Below are 18,933 nucleotides of genomic sequence, written 5' to 3'. Positions count from 1 at the left end.
ACGCTGTTGTGATGAATAAAATACGAGTTCATTTTTTTTTAAACAGCAGTCTCCACTTATGGGACAATTACTCCCTTTCCAAGCAGTCCATTCAGCTCTGGGACAGTTTTCATGGGAAGAAAGATTTTCATTTCGCCAAGTCTAAATTTGCTCCTCGTGCTTAGTTTTGTCCTCTGAGGCCAAGGAGAATGAAGCTGATCTCCCTTCCTTATCACAGTTGGAACTGTGCATCCCACCAATCCTTCTCCAGAATAAACATCCCCAGGTCCTTCAACCAACCTTTTAGTAGAATTCAATGACATGAAGAACATCATACTAGTGCTGGGGATGCAAATGAACCATATCCTGTCTTTAGAGAGCTTCCATTCCACTGGGAGGATGAAACATGAGCAGAGCTAAATAAACAAACTGCTTGGAAGGAGGGAGGGAGGGAAGAAAGTGCTATAATAACTTGGCAGATCCAGGGAAGAGGCATCCTTGCATGGATGGTCTCCTGACTCCTCATCCCAAATGCCTCGCTAAAAAACACTCCCAGTGTGGTCCACTGGTCTATCAGTTCAATCAATTAATAAACATTGATTAAACACCTACTATGCGCCAGGCATTGTGCTAAACTCTGAGTATACAAAAGGGGGCAAAAGATAATCCCTGCTCTTAAGATCTCCTTAAGGAGCTAACAATCTAATGGAAAAGATAAGAAGCATTTATCAAGCAAAGGGTTACTGTGTGCTGGGAGCCAGGGATATAAATAGAGGCAAAAAACACTATGGTCCCTGATTTCAATATGCTCACATATTAATGGGGGATATACCAGATAAAAGACTATGTACATTATGCACGCGCACACATGCAAATAGGTAGATACATACATACATAGGTTGATACATAGATCGTTAGGTACATATAGGTACATATAGATTAGATTTGTAGATACATATACATACATAGATTGTACATAGATATATAGGTTGGTATATACATAGATACAATTACATATAGATGGATACATAGATATATACATACATAGATTGTTACATAGATACATAGATAGATACATACACAGAGATTCATCCATAGATAGATACATATGTATACACATAGATTGTTACATATATATCGACTGATATAGAGATACATACACATAGATTGATAGATACATATACATATACAGATTGGTAATACATACATAGATACATGGATCAATATATATAGATAGATAGATAGATAAATTTGCACACAGATTGATACATAGATATATATACATACATAGAGAGATTGGTATATACACACAGAGATTGTTACATAGATACATAGATAGATACATACACAGAGATTAGTACATATATACATACATAAGTTGTTACATATATAGATACGTAGCTAGACATACATTGTACATATCTATGTATAATCTATGGATGTATGTATATATCTCTTAATCAATATTAATTGATATATACATATATACATAGATTGATAATATGTACATATTGATAATACATACATACATATAGAGATTAATATGTGTATACATACAGCATAGATATGTAGATCATACATAAGTATATATACACAGATTGATAGATATATACATAGATTGATACCTATATACATACAGTCATACACAGAAATTAATACGAGATACAAGCATACATAGACATAGAGATTTGATATATAGTATCATACACACATAATGTATAGATAGATATCCGAGAGAAGGGTCTGGCAAGGTAAATGGGGAAACATGTTGAGGACTGAGGAAGATCTACAAAAGATAGGATATGATCATTTTTGAAAGAAGTACAGGAAGCCAGGAGGCAGAGACAAGATGGGAGGGGATTCTAGATATCAGGGACAGTCAGAGCAAAGGCAGATATGGAGACAGAATGTTATAATTAACATTAAGGAAAAGCTCGTGGGCCACTATGGCAACTATACATTGTGTGGCGTGAGAAGATTGGAGTTGTAAGAAGGGGTTAATTGGTTAAGAGCTTTATATGCCAAACAGAAGATCTTGTATTTGACCCCAGAAGTGATAGGGAGCCATTGGAGTAGGGGAGTGGGATAAAGTCAAAGCTGAGCTTTAGGAAGACCACGTTGTCAGTTAAGTGGCAGGTGGATTGGAGTGAGGAAAGGCTTGAGGTAAGTGTGCCCACCCACTAGCAGGCTATTGAGATAGACCGTGTCAGCTGATAAGGGCCTGCACCAGGGTGAAGGCTATGAATGGAGAAAAGAGAATGTTTACAAGAAACATTGTGAAAGTTAAAATGACAAGATCTGGCATCAGATTAATGTTTGAAGTAAATGTCAGTGGAGGGTCAAAGATGATATGGAGGAGACAAGATGAAAAGTGAAGTGTCTACAGTAATAGGAAAATTAAGAAGAGCGAAGGGATCGGTGAGGTGGTAAAGGTGTTAGACACCTATCACACACACACACACACACACACACACACAATATTCACTTTGGGATGTAGTGAAGGACTCTTCTATCCTTCTACTATAATCCTTGGCTTCACAGAGAGTTAGACATGATTCAACAAGAAAAATGGAGGATCCAATTCAAGATGTTCAACAAATAGTTGATAAAGTGGAAATGGAACTCAGGAGAGAGACTATAAGACTGGATAGATAAGCCTGGAAATCACTTGTATAAAAATGAAAACTGCTATAAGAAATGATCAGGAGGATGATTTCAGAAAGGCCTGGAGAGACTTATATGAACTGTTGCTAAGTGGAGAGAACATTGTACACGGCAACAATAAGATTATGTGATGATCAATTCTGATGGATATGGCTCTTTTCAGCAATAAGATGATTCAGGCCAATTTCAATGATCTTGTGATGGAGAGAGCCATATGGACCCAGAGAGAGGACTGTGGGAACCAAGTGTGGATTACAGCATAGTATTTTCATCTTTTTTTTTTTTTTGGTGGTTGTTGTTTGCTTGCTTTTTTTCCTTTCTCATTTTTTCCCTTTTTGATCTAATTTTTCTTGTGCAACATGATAAATATGAAAATATGTTTAGAAGAATTGTACATGTTTAACCTATATGGCACTATTTGCTGTCTAGGGGAAGTATGTGGGGGAAGAGAGGAAGAAAAATTAGAAACACAAAGTTTCATAAGAGTAAATGTTAAAAAACTATCTTTGCATGTATTTTTAAAATAAAAAACTATTATTTCAAACAATGAGAACTGAATCATGAAAGAATGAAAAAATTTAAAAGCATTTGTTAAATGTTTACTATTTGCAAAGCACTGGCAATGCAAATAGAAAAATAAGATCATCCATATTCTTAAGAAGCTCTAATGGGGGAGATCACACATGGAAGATTTCCATTGCAAATCAGAATCAAAGGTCCCATGATTCCAAGAGTGCAGCAGCAAAGCAGATGGTCATGTCTCTTCTTTAATGTTATTTCTCCTAATAAAATCTTATCATTTCTCATATTGAACTATTTAATAGCAGCAAGATATTTGCAGGCAAAAATGTTCTTTGATGACTTGTCAGAAGCTGTGGCTGTATCACCTGCAAGAGTGGTTGCCAGGCTGCCTCTCCACAGAGGTTGTTTCTAGGATAGTTGTTGCCAGGATGATGCCTGTGGGCACTGGGCTGGAAGAATTGCTATTTTCATGGCTTCTGGTTCAAAGTCCTAGACTGTCTCCACTGGGGTTTAAAGGAAAATGGTGGTCAAGGTGGTAGTGAGAGTTTGATTTGTCTGGCATATGCTGTCTCCTGTCTCTCCTCCAAGTGTCCTGCTGCTTCAACTAGACTGACTTGCCTCCAAGTGAGAGCTGATAAGATCATCAAATGAGATAGTATTAACTTTAAAAAGAGGGAAAGAGAAAAGAATCCAGGACAGAGCCCTGGGTACCCCTTCGGTTAATGAGAAGGAATGAAAATCCACAAAGGAGACTAGAAGGACAGCGCCCTCGGGGACCTATTAGTGAGCATCATCTGTCACAGAGGTAGATAGGAGGAAGACCTAGAGAGGAGAGAGCATACAGGTGGAGAGGTTATCAAAGTCTTCACTGTAAGACTAAAGTTCCAATGGGAGGTACAACAGTGTGAGTAATAGAGAGGGGCTAGCCCTGATCCTTTGCACCCCAACCTGGGAAGAAGCTCAAGTTACTCTCTCCTCCTCTGCCCAGATAGACCTAGAAGCATGAAGACAGTGGTTGATGACTTCTTCATCATAAGATTTTGAGTTGGACCTTAGAAATTGTGTGGTCCAATATTCTCATATTACAGAGTGGGACAGGAGAGAACATGTCAGGGCATATTAGATCATAGAATCTTGGGTCTAGAGTCAGAGGAGACCTCTGAAGATCCAGCTCAATCCTCTCATTTCACTTTTTCAAGACCTAGAGAAGTTGGATCACCTAAGCAGCAAATGGAAGAGACAAGATTTGAACCCAAGACCTCTGACTCAAGAGCTGATGAGTTTCCCACTGTCCCTCAGGGCTTATCAATGTAGCTCACCTCTTAAAAAAAAAAAGTATTGGGTTTTTTTTTAAACAAAACTTTCATTCTTGAATGTGTTCTTTCCTTCCCCACCCATCAAGCCTTGTAAACAAAGAATAACAAAAGAGAAAAAAACAGAGGAAAGAGGAGTCTGGCAAAATTCACCCTCTCATTAATGAGTGTGACAAAATCTGCAGTGTTAGACACCTATTACACACACACACACCCACACACCAACTCTGCAAAGATGAAATCATAAATTCAGGAGCCGAAGGGACCTTAGGGGAAATTTATTCCCACCTCCTCATTCTACAGATGATGACACTGAGGTCATAGTGACACAGTGACTCCATCGAGGTAGAATAGATAGGGAAATTCTCTGTCCACAGGGCTGGTGCTGTTTAATTTGCTGGGGCTGCTTGAGTGGGGGCTCGCCTCCAAAGAGCTGCTTGGTAAGCTAAATGATCTAAATTGGGAAATCGGAAGGTCCTACAGCCCAGTTAAAAAATAGTTCGTTAGTACAGATGTGTGTGTGTGTGTGTGTGTGTGTGTGTGTGTGTGTGTGTGTGTGTAAAATCATCAGGAAAGGACTTCCATTACCGTATTAACCTGAATAGAAGAGTAGCTTTTCCATCAGTATTTCATAGAGAGAAATAATGACTGGTTGGTGGGTTGGGGGTGGTGTGGACCTTCAGGGGAAGGGGGAGAAGTAAGGAAGAACTTACACCATGGGGCAGAAGTTTCTTAGGAACCGCTAACAGCCCTGATCTCTGGCTAGGAGAGGCTGCTCCTCAAGCAACAGACTCCTCTTAGCAGTTGCTGATGGAAGCTAAGAGGAATCTGGGAGATGAAGCAATGGTGGAGGGAAGCTGAGCAAAGAGGGTAAGGGAGAAGACAGAAGAGCCTCATGATCACTGGATCTTGGGATCCCAGATTTAGAATGGGAAGAGATCCCAGAGGCCATCTAGCCTAACCCCCTCCTTATACAGATGAGAAAACTGAGGTTCAGAAAGATTGAGTCAAGATTGAATAGACAGTAAATGGAAGAAGTGGAATTCAAGTTTCAGTCATAGGATTATAGGGACCTCTCATTTTATGGAGGGATTTTAGGGATGAGGTGATTTGCCCAAGATCCCCAAGAAAACAGGCATCAAACAGGGGATTTGAACCCAAGTTCTTGTCCCCGTGCCACACTAATGGACACTTCCATCAGGGGTTGGGCTGACCTTGTATAAATGGAGTCTCAACCATAATACTTGGAAAATGGGTTGACTGGGGACAGTAACTGAGAATTGAAAAAGTTATTTGGGGAGTTTTCATAGAAGGAAACCATGGATGGTGATGATGTCTCTGGAACTGGACAGTTACAGCCGGGCCAATATGGCACATCTTCTGTGGTCATATCATTTAGCAGAGAGTGATAAATACGTGGTCCTCTTCTTTGTGTCCAAGTGAGGGGATTTACTTCCCTGGGGTCATGAAGTTCAGCTTCCCAACTAAAGTAACCGGCATGAGTCTCCCAGAGGGGAAGAGAAGGTTCTGGGGCTATGAGGGGGACAAATAAGGGTGTCTGCAGCCAGCGGTTGGGGAAGGGGCGAGCCCTCCGGGATGTGGATGGGATTTGTGACTGCCTTCCCCCACTCCTTGCTCCCCAGTAGAAATCAGCTACAAATCTCAGCTTGTTGGAAACAGATGGCCTTGGCTGACGAATAAGCCACCGCAGGCTGCTCCACCTGTTCTCAGGCTGGAATAATCAGCTCGAGAAACGTCGGGAGCCGAAATAACTTACGACAGCCTGCAATGTAAGAGCTCAAGTCCTGAAAATCTCAGAAGCAGACCACCCCTCACCAGCTCCCCTCAAGCCCTCCATTCACCAGCCCTAGGGGCCATTGGAGGAAGCTAATGGAGTAGGGAAGATAGATGGATAGAGGGACCCCGGAAATGTGCTTGAGGATTTGCTCCCCACATACACACAGAATGCAAACTCCTTGAGAGCAGGGACCCTTTCATTTCTGCCTCTCCAGTACTTGGCCCTTAATGGGAACTTAATGAGTATTTGTTGACTGATTGGCAACATAGGAAGAAGTTGGCTGAGGGTGGAAGAAATGAAAGAGCATATTCTGCAGCTTGGCTGGTACCATTTATGTCTCTCTCCCGTCTTTAGCAGTCTCCTCAGGTCAATCGATCCCTCAAAATAATGTGAAAATAATAATAGTGTCAGGATCAGAGATAGAAAACTAGAAGGGTTCAAAAATTACCCAGTTCAATCACTTCATTTTACAAATCAGGAAACTGAGGCCCAAAAAGGCTAACTGATACATGGGATTATAGGTGAGAGGGATCTCAGAGACCACTGAACACAATTCTCGCTTTTACAGAGAAAGCAAATGAGACTAAGGTAAATTATGTGACTTGGCAAGGTTATAAGATAGTAATCTTCAGAGTAGGGGGTGGGGTGAAATTTTAAACTCAGACCCTGGTACTCCAGAGAGGGCCTGGGCAGGGCCATGAAGGTATGGGGTTAAAGTGAGGCTCAGTTTGCTATTTGTGAGGAGCAGGGGGGAGGACTGAGCCAGGTACCTTGGATTTAATTGAATTTTTACATCAAATGGATAATTCCTAATCTGAGCCCATGGTTTGGCTAACAGCCTGGTGCCCCCAACCTTGCTGGGAACCTGGAAGCCTCTGGGCTGGTGGGAAAGAGCTTTGTCCTCTTGCTGATGAAGCTGCCCACAGTCAGCTGGGCTAACGCTCCCTGGCACAGAAGATGAGACCATCACTGGGAGTGACAGTCCAGGCAAACAGCAGTGACAGGGGAGAGGGGGGAGGAAATGGTGGGTTCGGGGCCAAGGTGGGGGCCAGTCGGAGAGTGGGAAGGAGAGAGGGGAGCAAGGAAAGGAGAGGAGGAAGAAGCCCTGGGCACAGTGGGTAAAGTGATATTGAAAACTGGAGTCCTGCGGTCAGATCATAGATTTAAAGTGGATGGGGATCTTAACAGCCAACAGTCAGCCCCACACTCTCATTTACAGATGGAGCTACCGAGGCCCAGAGAAGGGACAGGATGACTAGGATCCCATGGGCAGTAAGAGGCCGAGGTAGACTTTCAACCAAGGTCACAGGATTGTAAATACAGACTTGCAAGGGACCATAACACTGCATTACTAAGCCTCCAATTAATTTTTAATCTCTTCTTCAATAGCCCTTTATTAAATATAATTTCAATTGCATGGTGGTTAGTAAAGGATTGTTCAATTTTTTTTTACATTTGCTAGGGAGTGCTGGAAGAGATCATGGAGGCCTTCATGTATAATTCCTTCATTTTACAGATGAGGAAACTGAGGCACAGACCAGGTCACATAGCTATAAGCATCTGAGGTGAGATTTGAACACAGGGTTCCCTGATTTCAAGTTCAGCATCCTAACCACCAGCCCAGTTTGGGAATCCTTCATAAGATCCAGAATGTCTAATCCAACCCATTTACTTTACAAGACATGAGATCAGATCTGATTTTTCTCGGGCAGCACGATAATTATAGAAATATGTATAGGAGAATTGTACGTGTTTAACACATTGGATTACAGAGAGGGGGTGTGGGAAGGGAGGGGGATTTAGAACACGAGGTTTTGCAAGGGTCAATGTTGAAAAATTATCCATGTGTATGTTTTGAAAATGAAAAGCTTTAGTTTAAAAAAAAAAGACATGAGATCATAGATTTAGAGATGAAGGAAACCCTAGATATCATCTAAGTTCAATCCCCTTGGTTTATGGGAAATGACTTGTTTGTTCAAGGTCCCATAGCTATTAAATGGTTATATAATGGTAAGATTCAAACCCAGGTTTCTTGACATAAGTCCATTGTAATCTTTTCTTCTACAACTTTTTACTGCAGCCACCCCACCTCGGCTCCCCATTTCCGCTACCTCATGGATCCACCTCTAAAGGCCTGAGACAGGACCAAAATTCAGGGATACTGGGCTTGGGTTTGGGGCTTGGTAGGGAATGAGAGGCCTCTTGCAGGGTATAATGGGGGGGAAAGGAGAGGAGCACGGAGCCCTGGCTCTGAAATTAGAAAATCTGGGCTCAAATTCTATCTTGGGAAGTGACCTTGGAAGGTAATTTTATTTTCTCAGGCTTGAGTCTCTCCATCTGTAAAAAGAGGTGGCTGGACCACGTGGTCCATGAGGTCTCTTCCAGCCCTGGATCCTGGATCTTATGAGGTCTCTATCTATTGTTTCATGAGCCCTCAAAACCTCCAGGGGGTTAAGTATCAGCGGTGTGGCTCCCTAGAGAATCTGGTATTTGCATCCAGGAGCTCAGGCTACTCCTCCCCTCCCTCCCTGAGCCCCGATCCCGCCTCTCCAGGGCTCCTTTTCTCCGGTGGAAGCAAGAGCTCCTTTGTGCTTTCTTCCTCTCTTGGTTTGTTCCTTCCTTGCCAACTTAGCAAGATTTTTGTGCGTGAGTATGTGAAAGCAGGAGAAATTTCTGCCTCAGGCGAAAGTGAAAGCCTCCCCTGGGGGCGAACTCATTTGCTTGCTCAAGTGGCTCAGTGCTGAGCTCGGGACTCGCGGGGGTCTTGGCCCTGGCAGTGCTGGGAAGCAGAGGCCAGGGTGGCGTTTGGAAGTCATGTTCCTTCGGGGGGGGGGCAGGGGACTCCCGGAAATGTTAGCCTGGCTGGGGAGAGGGGGAAGGGGACTGGAAATCTGCAGGCCCTTGGTCCCCCCTCCCATATGCACATACACCAGTACAGGATGAGGGGCAGCTCCTGGGACCCTTTCCTCTCTAAATGTCGGTCACTGTCTATCTCCTTCCCTGTCCATCCTGACACACACACGTCTCCCCTTACACACACACACACTCACACACACACACACACAGCCACATACACTCACACACAGACACACACTCACACACACATACACACACACTCACACACAGCCACACACAGCCACAGCCACACACACACACACATATACACACACTCACACACACAGACACACACACACCTCACATTCACACACACACTCACACGCACAGACACACACATACACACAGACACACAGACACACACACACACACACACACACACACACCTTTCACCCTCACCCTCCTGCAAATCGGATTTTCTGGTCTTTCCAGCCCCCCTCCTCGGCCCCACGCTCTGCCCCAGTAACTGCTGGTGAAACAAATCCAGACTCAAATCCGGAGCCCTCGGCTCTCCGGGTCCATCCTGGCAGCCTGGGCAGGGCTTGAGGGGGGGGAGGGGCAGGGAAGAGGAAGGGCCAGGACGCTGAATCATTTATAAAGCTTAATAAAGATGCAGATGAGCAGTTCAGTCTAGGAACCCAGAGCAGCCTGTGGTATTCATTATTCAAAGTTATGCAAATGCCAATGGCCTGGTATTGCTCTCAGGCTCCTGGGAGTATCCTTTCTCCTCACACCCAAGACCTGGCAGCCTGCCTACCTGGTGCCACCCTGAGTGGGCACTGTCCTTCACCCCTTCCTCACTGCCTCTTTCGGAGCCTAAGCCCACCTAACGCTTCTCCCCCCTTGGAAAGTTCTCCACTGAAATGGCCCCGGCTCTCGGAAGTCTCCCCAGTGGAGTGTGAAGCTCTGTCAGGCCCCGAACCAAGATGGCAGCTCCTCCAGGGCTTCCCTGTCCATCCTGGGTTCCCTACATAGCGGGTGAGTGCTAGACTTGGAGGCAAGAAGATCCCAGTTCAGATCTTACCTCAGAAGCTAACTGGCTGTGTGACCCTGAACACCTCACTGTCATTTTGCTGAGTCTCAGTTTCCCCATCTGTACCTTTCAGTTTTTTGTCTATGATATATGTGTCCTCAGTGAAACAGCCTAACTAAAGCTAAGGAGGGAGGCAGAAAGGTAGAATGGGAAGAAGGAGGCACAGGACCCCAAATCCAGTTCCTGCCCTGTATGATCTTGGAAAAGTCACTTTATCAGTCTAAGCCTGAGCTTTCCCATCTCCAAAATGAAAGGGTTGAACCAGGCAACCTCTAAGTCCCTTTCGGCTGTGTCCTTAATCCTATAAGCCTTCTAAGGATCAGGCTAGCTGTGGGGGGATGCTCTTTAAAAGCACCTAGTAATATGTAAGGAGCTTTCAGTCTTTGTTGGTTCAGGGAAAACCTACATCATTAAGTCGGGGAGCTGAAAAATACTGAGGGAAGATTCTATCCCAGACTCTTTCTACCTTGTACCTTCCATTGTTTTTGTTTGCCAACTCCTTGCTATGAGACAGCCTCATATCTAACCCCGGCTAGCTAGCCTTCTCCTATTCTTTTGCTCTCAACCAATCAATCAACCCGCAAGCATTTATTAAACACCTACTGTGTGCTGGATATTATGGTGCATGTTGTCTCCAACCTCTCTATAAAGACAAAAAAAATTTCTAAAGAAAGTTATTGTCAATTTTCATATCACAAACATCTTCATTTCATATTAGGCTACACTCAACTTCATCATGGTCCAGAAACCTCTTCCTCCTGGATGAGCACTCCAGCCTTGGAACTCACAAACTCACACTTCAGAAATACCCTCCACTTCTAGGATCCCTCCCTCAGGTAGTAGACTGGAGAACTCCTCTCAGAGCCATTTCAAGAGGGCACCCAGGCTAGCCATCTGAAATTTCCCATCAGGCTGCATTCCTCAGGATTTCTTCACCAACTCTCCTAGGAGTACTTTCTCCCTTGTCCCCTTTCAGCTTCCTTTTATAAGGTCTCCATTAAAATATAAGCTTTTTGAAGACAGATACTGTTTTTCTACTTTTATTTACATCTCTGGTGTTAGCAGTTAGTCACTACTGGCACTTGTTAAGAAGTTAATAAATGTTTGTTGACTGAATGACTAATAAATGGGAAGCTCTTTCTGGTGTTTAACCTAAATGCTTCTTGCAACAATCAAAACTTTTTTTTTTAATTAAGATTATATTGATGCTTCACAGCCACTTCTAGGATCCCAATTTATGCAAATGATTCCCTAGAAATCATTGTATTATTTAAATCTAAATGGCGTATTTCCATTGGTCTGGAAGCAATTTCCATATTTTATACACAATTATAACTTTAAATAGTTCAAATTTAAATATGTTACCATGTTATTCACACTGATTGACAATCAGAAAATGGAAGCTTAGAAAGGTGAAGTGACTTAAAGGCAAAATTTGAACTCAGGTCTTTGCTTCCATTTCATACACTATCGCCATGGTTCTCTGAATCCTTTGTAGTTATATTTATATAATTACATATATACTACCATATATATATATGCACATATATATACTACCAAATATATATATATACATACATATATATACTATCAAATATATATATACACACATATACTACCAAATATATATATATACACATATATACTACCAAATATATATATATATATATATATATACACACACATATACTACCAAATATATATATATATACACATATATACTACCAAATATATATATATATACACACACATATATACTATCAAATATATATATACACACATATACTACCAAATATATATATATATACACATATATACTACCAAATATATATATATATATATATACACACATATATATACTACCAAATATATACACACATATATACTATCAAATATATATATACACACATATACTACCAAATATATATATATACACATATATACTACCAAATATATATATATATATACACATATATATACTACCAAATATATATACACATATATACTACCAAATATATATATACATATATATATACTACCAAATATATATACACATACATATATACTATCAAATATATATATACACACATATACTACCAATATATATATATATACACATATATATACTACCAAATATATATATACATACATATATATACTATCAAATATATATATACACATATACTACCAAATATATATATATACACATATATACTACAAAATATATATATATATATATATACACATTATATACTACCAATATATATACAAATATATATCAAATATATATATACACACTATATACTACAAATATATATATATATACACATATATACTACAAATATATATATATATACTACACATATATATATATCAATATATATATACACACATATATACTACCAAATATATATATACATATATATATATACTACCAAATACATATATATACACATACATATATACTATCAAATATATATATACACACATATACTACCAATATATATATATATATATATATATATATATATATATCACATATATATACATATATATACACACATATATACTATCAAATATATACATACACACATATACTACCAAATATATATATATACACATATATACTACCAAATATATATATATATATATACACATATATATATACTACCAAATATATATATACACATATATACTACCAAATATATATATACATATATATATATACTACCAAATACATATATATACACATACATATATACTATCAAATATATATATACACACATATACTACCAATATATATATATATACACATATATATACTACCAAATATATATATACATACATATATATACTATCAAATATATATATACACATATACTACCAAATATATATATATATCACATATATACTACAATATATATATATACACACATATATATACTACCAAATATATACACACATATATACTATCAAATATATATATACACACATATACTACCAAATATATATATATACACATATATACTACCAAATATATATATATATATATATACACACATATATATACTACCAAATATATATATACACATATATACTACCAAATACATATATATACACATACATATATACTATCATATATATATATATATACTACCAATATATATATATATATACACATATATATACAAATATATATATACATACAATATACTATCCAAATATATATATACATATACTACTCAAATATATATATATACATATATACTACCAAATATATATATATATATACACAATATACTCAAATATATATATACACTATATACTACCAAATATATATATATACACACATATATACTACAAATACTATATATCATATATATACACATATACTACAATATATATATATACACATATATATACTACCAAATATATATATACACATATATATATACTACCAAATATATATACATATACACACACACACACACACACACACACACACACATATATACTATCAAATATATATATACATACGTATACTACCAAAATATATATATATATATATATATTACAGCAGTTGGGGTTAATTAAGTGACTTGCCTAGGGTCACAAAGCTAGTAAATGTTAAATATCTAAGCATGGATTTGAACTTAGGTGCTCCTGACTTCAGGTCCAGTGCTGTATCCACTGCAGCATCTAGCTGCCTTCTTATGGAGCAATTATAGCCTGTGACATCGCTAAGTCACAGTTTGTTTAGCCTAGGGGTTCTCTGTTTCTTTCATGCCATGGAGCCCTTTGAAAGTCTGCTGATATGAACCCCTTACCAGAATCATGTTTTAAATGTATAAAATAAAATACATAATATCACAAATGGAACCAGTTATATTGAAATGCAATGATCAAAATGTTTATTTTTTAAGTCGACAGACTGAAAGATAAAAAAGGTCTGGTTTACAGCCCTGTAAACAGAATGTTTACAACATTCCCAGTTTATAGGGCGCCTACTTTGTTAGCAGTGTTTGGGTACCAAAGCGCTGCTGTGAATATTTATTTTATGTAACCTTTCTTTCTGCCTTTGACCTCCCCGGAGTGTATGTCCAGTCATTGGCCCTCTGTAGGGGAACATATTATTTTTGATAAAAACTTTTCATAAGACTCAATGGTGCCCGTGCTTTCTTTAATCACCCCTTCAGAGAATTAAAAGACTCTTATTAAGTCATTCTTTAGCCTTTTTCTTCCCCAGATTAATCCCAGTTCTCTCTCTGAATCCAACTTAGTCTTTGACCCCTTTTCCAAGGCTCCTCAGCTTTCTTAAACTGTTTTGCTCAAATGGGGACCTCAAGCTTTACCTGATTGGTATTAAATCCACAAATACCAACCCTTTCTCCTCCATGTAATGAGTAGGAGCTTATATGTAAATAAATACCCTAAGTCTCTGGACTCGTTCCTTTGCCCCAACTCCCCCTTATTCCACCCCAAGCTCCCTGGCTAGCTTTCCTCTCCTCCCCTCTATCTCACTTTCTCAGTTCCTGGGAGAGACATGAGGAATCAGGTCAGAATTGAGATTCCATTGATTCTCCCTGCTTTTCTTTCTATTTTTGCCTAGCTCTCCATCCTCCATTCCCCAAATCTATTTTTAGCAGCTCTTGGCTCTCTCTTAATCTGGTTGGCAACTGTACCCGACTCTCTCTCCTCACCACTGTTATCTCTCCCCTGCAGCCCATGCAGACCCCAGCTGCCCTTGCCTGTGTTCCCCTAGGCCGACCTGCTTATTTTTATTCCATGGCGTTTAGAGGAGTATAGGACCTGGTGGATAGGGAGGTGATTGATGCTGCTCAGAAACTGGTTGGAATAGAGAGCTTCCCGTCACTATCTCATTTTAGCAAACCCTTTGGGCTTCCATCTCCCCCACCTTCCAGCCCGGCTCCCCTGGGGCCTCTACTCTAGTCTTTCTCCCTATATCACCACAATGCAAGTAGACCTGAGTTTGAATCCTCAGAAAGCTATTAGCTGTGTAATCATGAGCATATCATTGCCCAGGATGAAAGACCAGTTCCCACCTTGGACCTCTGCAGACTGAATGACTTCTGGCTAACTACCTAACCTTTCTGATCTTCATTTTGCTCATCGCTACATTGAAGAGCTTGACCTCAATGATCCCTAAGGTCTCTTCTAGCTCTAAATTTATGATTTTGAAATTCTCATCTATTCTTAACTTACCTTTTCTCTCTTTCCTTATCATGGATTCTTTCTTCCTTCCCTAAAAATGAGTTCTAGTCAAATGTAAACTCCCTGAGGACAGCGGCTGCACAGTTTCAGTCTTTTTAGTCCCAGGGCCCAGCATAGTGCCTAGTCCATAATTAAGGGCTTTTAAAATGATGATTGAATTGAACTGATTTTAAGATTTCTGGTATCCTACCATGGGGAAGCAAGTCTAGGCTATTTGGTCCTTGAGGTCATCAGCAATGGTATAGTTTGCTCCCCCCACTTCCATCCATGAATCTGAGACTCCTGCTGCTTCCAGGCAAGCTGGCATGAGCCCAAACTCATTCTCACAGGATCATAAGACTATATAGATGTAGAATTGGAAAAGACCTTAGAGACCATCTAGCCTAAAACCCTCGTTTTCCATTTGAGGATCTGAATCCCAAAGAGGTTAAATGGTTTGCCTTAAAAAAAAAAAAAAAATAATGATCTGGCAACCAGGAAGTGGAAGAGGCAGGACTCTAATCCATGTCTTAAGAGTCAGCGAGATGACACAGTAGATAGAGTGCTGGGACTCGGAATCAGGAAGAACTGAGTTTGAATCTTGCCTCAGATACTCACTAGCTCTCTAACACTAAGTTTGTCACTTTTATTTTTTTTGCACAAGTAGAAGAATAATTTATATACCAACATTGCAAAAACAAAAAAGTTTGAAAGACTTAAAGAGTGCTAATCAATTCAGTGGACACTCGTGACAGTAGACAGATGGTAAAGCCTACTACCTCTTGACAGGGAAGAAATGGACTCAAGATGCAGAATAAGACATTTTTTTTAACAAATCTGGATATAGGGAAAATTGTTCACTGGGAAACATATTGCTATATAGAGTTCAGGTCACAAAGCAGGGATTTGAACGAGCCCTTAACATGATTTCATGATATTCCTCTTTGCATTCAGGTTCTCTTTACTGGAACTAGTCACTTTTAAACCTTTTTTTTGTGCTTCAGTTTTCTCATCTATAAAATGGGAATAATAATAGCACTTATCTTTCAGAGTTGTGAGAATTAAATAGGATAACATATGTAAAATGCTTTGAAAACCTTTAAAGTGCTGAATAAAGCTCACTGTTATTATTCTGAATCTCTATTCTGCCCACTTTCCGCTATCTGTAATTCCCCATTCTTAAAGGGCATCAGTATTCCCTGGCACTGTCTATGTGGGAAATCTCTTCCCCATCCCCCTTCCCTTTCCCTTCACCAAGGGAAAATCTTTGGTATATTTCCACCTCTTGTCCTCCCCTTAAGTTCTTCTAGTCACTGGTCCCCTCCCATAGCTGACACCGAAGAGTTGAGTAATACAGGGAGTAAGGAGCTGCAGCTGGCTGGGGGAGGAGGATGGCACCCAGCTAAGTTGATGGAGAGGGAAGAGAGATCCTGGCTTCCTATGTAGTCAGACCTCCTCTTGTTCTCCTTCCCACCTCTGACCAGTTCATTCTTTCCTTTCCTCCATATGCCCTGGTAAATACAAAGAAATCTGGCTCGGAACCCCTAGAATAATGAGAGTGAACCAAAAAAGGCTCCCCAGTGGGAAAGGCATCAGACTGCAATGCCTCCATTAAGACTCCATCACTATATTGGATGAGAACAGACTCTTACAGCTACTGGCAGAAATAGGCATGGGACAGCCCTAGAAAAATGTTTATGGTCCTGAAGATGAGGACTTGAGGAAAGGACTATAGTCCATGGCATATGGATTATATGGATAGATTGAAAAGACATATTTGCTGGAAAGATCACTGAATTCGGAGTCAGAGTCAAGGTTTAAATCCCAATTGCACCACCTATGTGACTTTAAGCAAATTATTTAACCTCTTTGAGCCTCAGTTTACCCAACTACAAAATGAGAGACTTGAATGAAATTATCCTATTGTTCCCTTACAAGTTTTTAACCTATGAACCTAAAAGTGGAGGATGTTTTCCCTAGAGAAGAGGATCTAAAGGGACATACTAGCTATCTTCAAGTTATTTGAAGGTCAATCGTGTGAGAAACAAATCTAAGGTAGAACTTGAAACAGTGAATAGAAGTTGCCAAGAGGTAAACTTAATATTAATGTCTGGGAAATTTTCCAACAATCAGAGGGGTGCAAAAGTAGGATGGGCTATCTTGGGAGGCAGGGGGTTCCCCTTCTTTGGAGATCTCCAAGCAGAAGCTAAATGACCATTTGGGGGATTCTTTTTTTGTAGGAGTTGGAGTTAATGATGACTGAGGTTCTTTCCAACTCAGTGATTCTGTGACTAAGTGAAATTAATATAAAGAAATGACTTCACAGTTGGATGGCATCAAGGCAGAGTCAGTGACTCAATAAACATTTATTAGGCATTTATAATGAGTCAAACCAGGGGTCAGTGCATAAACATCTATTAAGTACATACAATGCTCCGCTGGGGGTCAGTCAATAAACATTTATTAAGCACCTACACTATACTAAGATGGGGACGCAAAAAGAAGCAAAAGGCAGCTTTTGCTCTCAAGGAGCTCACCATATAATGGGAGAGGATGAATACTTCTGGTCTTTGTTCAGGAAGCGTTTGCTTCGAATCTCAAACACGGGAAGTTAAGAATCTGTCTGACCATGGCCAAGTTACCCTTGGCCTGTAAATCTGAAGTCCCCCATCTGTAAAATGGGGGATCAGAATTCCTGTTGTACCTACCTCACAGCGTTGCTGTGAGTTTTGAATGAGATAATGTATGAAAAGTGCTTTGAAAAACCTTTAAGTATTATGGAAGGAGAACTGCAGCTGGCTGGGGGAGGAGGGTGGTAACCAGCTAAGCTGATGAAGGGGAAAGAAACTCATTATTATGGGCAGGACAGGCTGCATTTTGACCCACTGAGAAAATCAGTACCAGCTTACAGTCTTTCTTAGGCTCTGGGAATTCAAGTTGTAGACCCAAGAACAATAAAATAAACTCCCTCTCCTTTTTGTTCCCCATTGGCTCAATTTCAGAAACTAGACTCTTTGACATAGTGTCACGGAGTGCACTGAATTAGAAGCTGGACGACCTATGCTCAGAAGCTGCCTTTAGCACTCGCTTCCCATTTGCCACGAGGCACATTATATTACTTCTCTAAGATTTGGTTTCCTCCTCAGGAAAATTAAGGGGACTAGTTGTCCCCTAAGGCCCTTCCCAGCTCTAAATCTATTACCTTGCTAGCATGTTAAGATTTGCAATGGACTTTATATATGTTATCTCATTTAATGAACCATTGATCACTGAGCTGCGTGGTCCGGTGGAGAGAGCTCTGGACTCAGAGTCAGAGCTCCTGGTCCAGATCTCATCTCTTTCCCTTCCTGCATACGTGATCTCTCTGGATCTCAGTTTCCTCATTTGTAAAATGAATGACTTTGCACTAGAAATCCTCTAGGTCTCTTCCAACTCCACATCTGTGATCCTGACTGTATGATGCTCTTTCCCATCATCCCTGTTCTCTCCTTAGTATAGCCTGACTTCTCTCTTTGACT

This window comes from Sarcophilus harrisii, chromosome 4 (genome assembly GCF_902635505.1).
Source record: "Sarcophilus harrisii chromosome 4, mSarHar1.11, whole genome shotgun sequence".
Taxonomy (NCBI): Eukaryota; Metazoa; Chordata; class Mammalia; order Dasyuromorphia; family Dasyuridae; genus Sarcophilus; species Sarcophilus harrisii.
The sequence above is the reverse complement of the archived record's forward strand: the minus strand, read 5'-3'. Positions refer to the sequence as shown.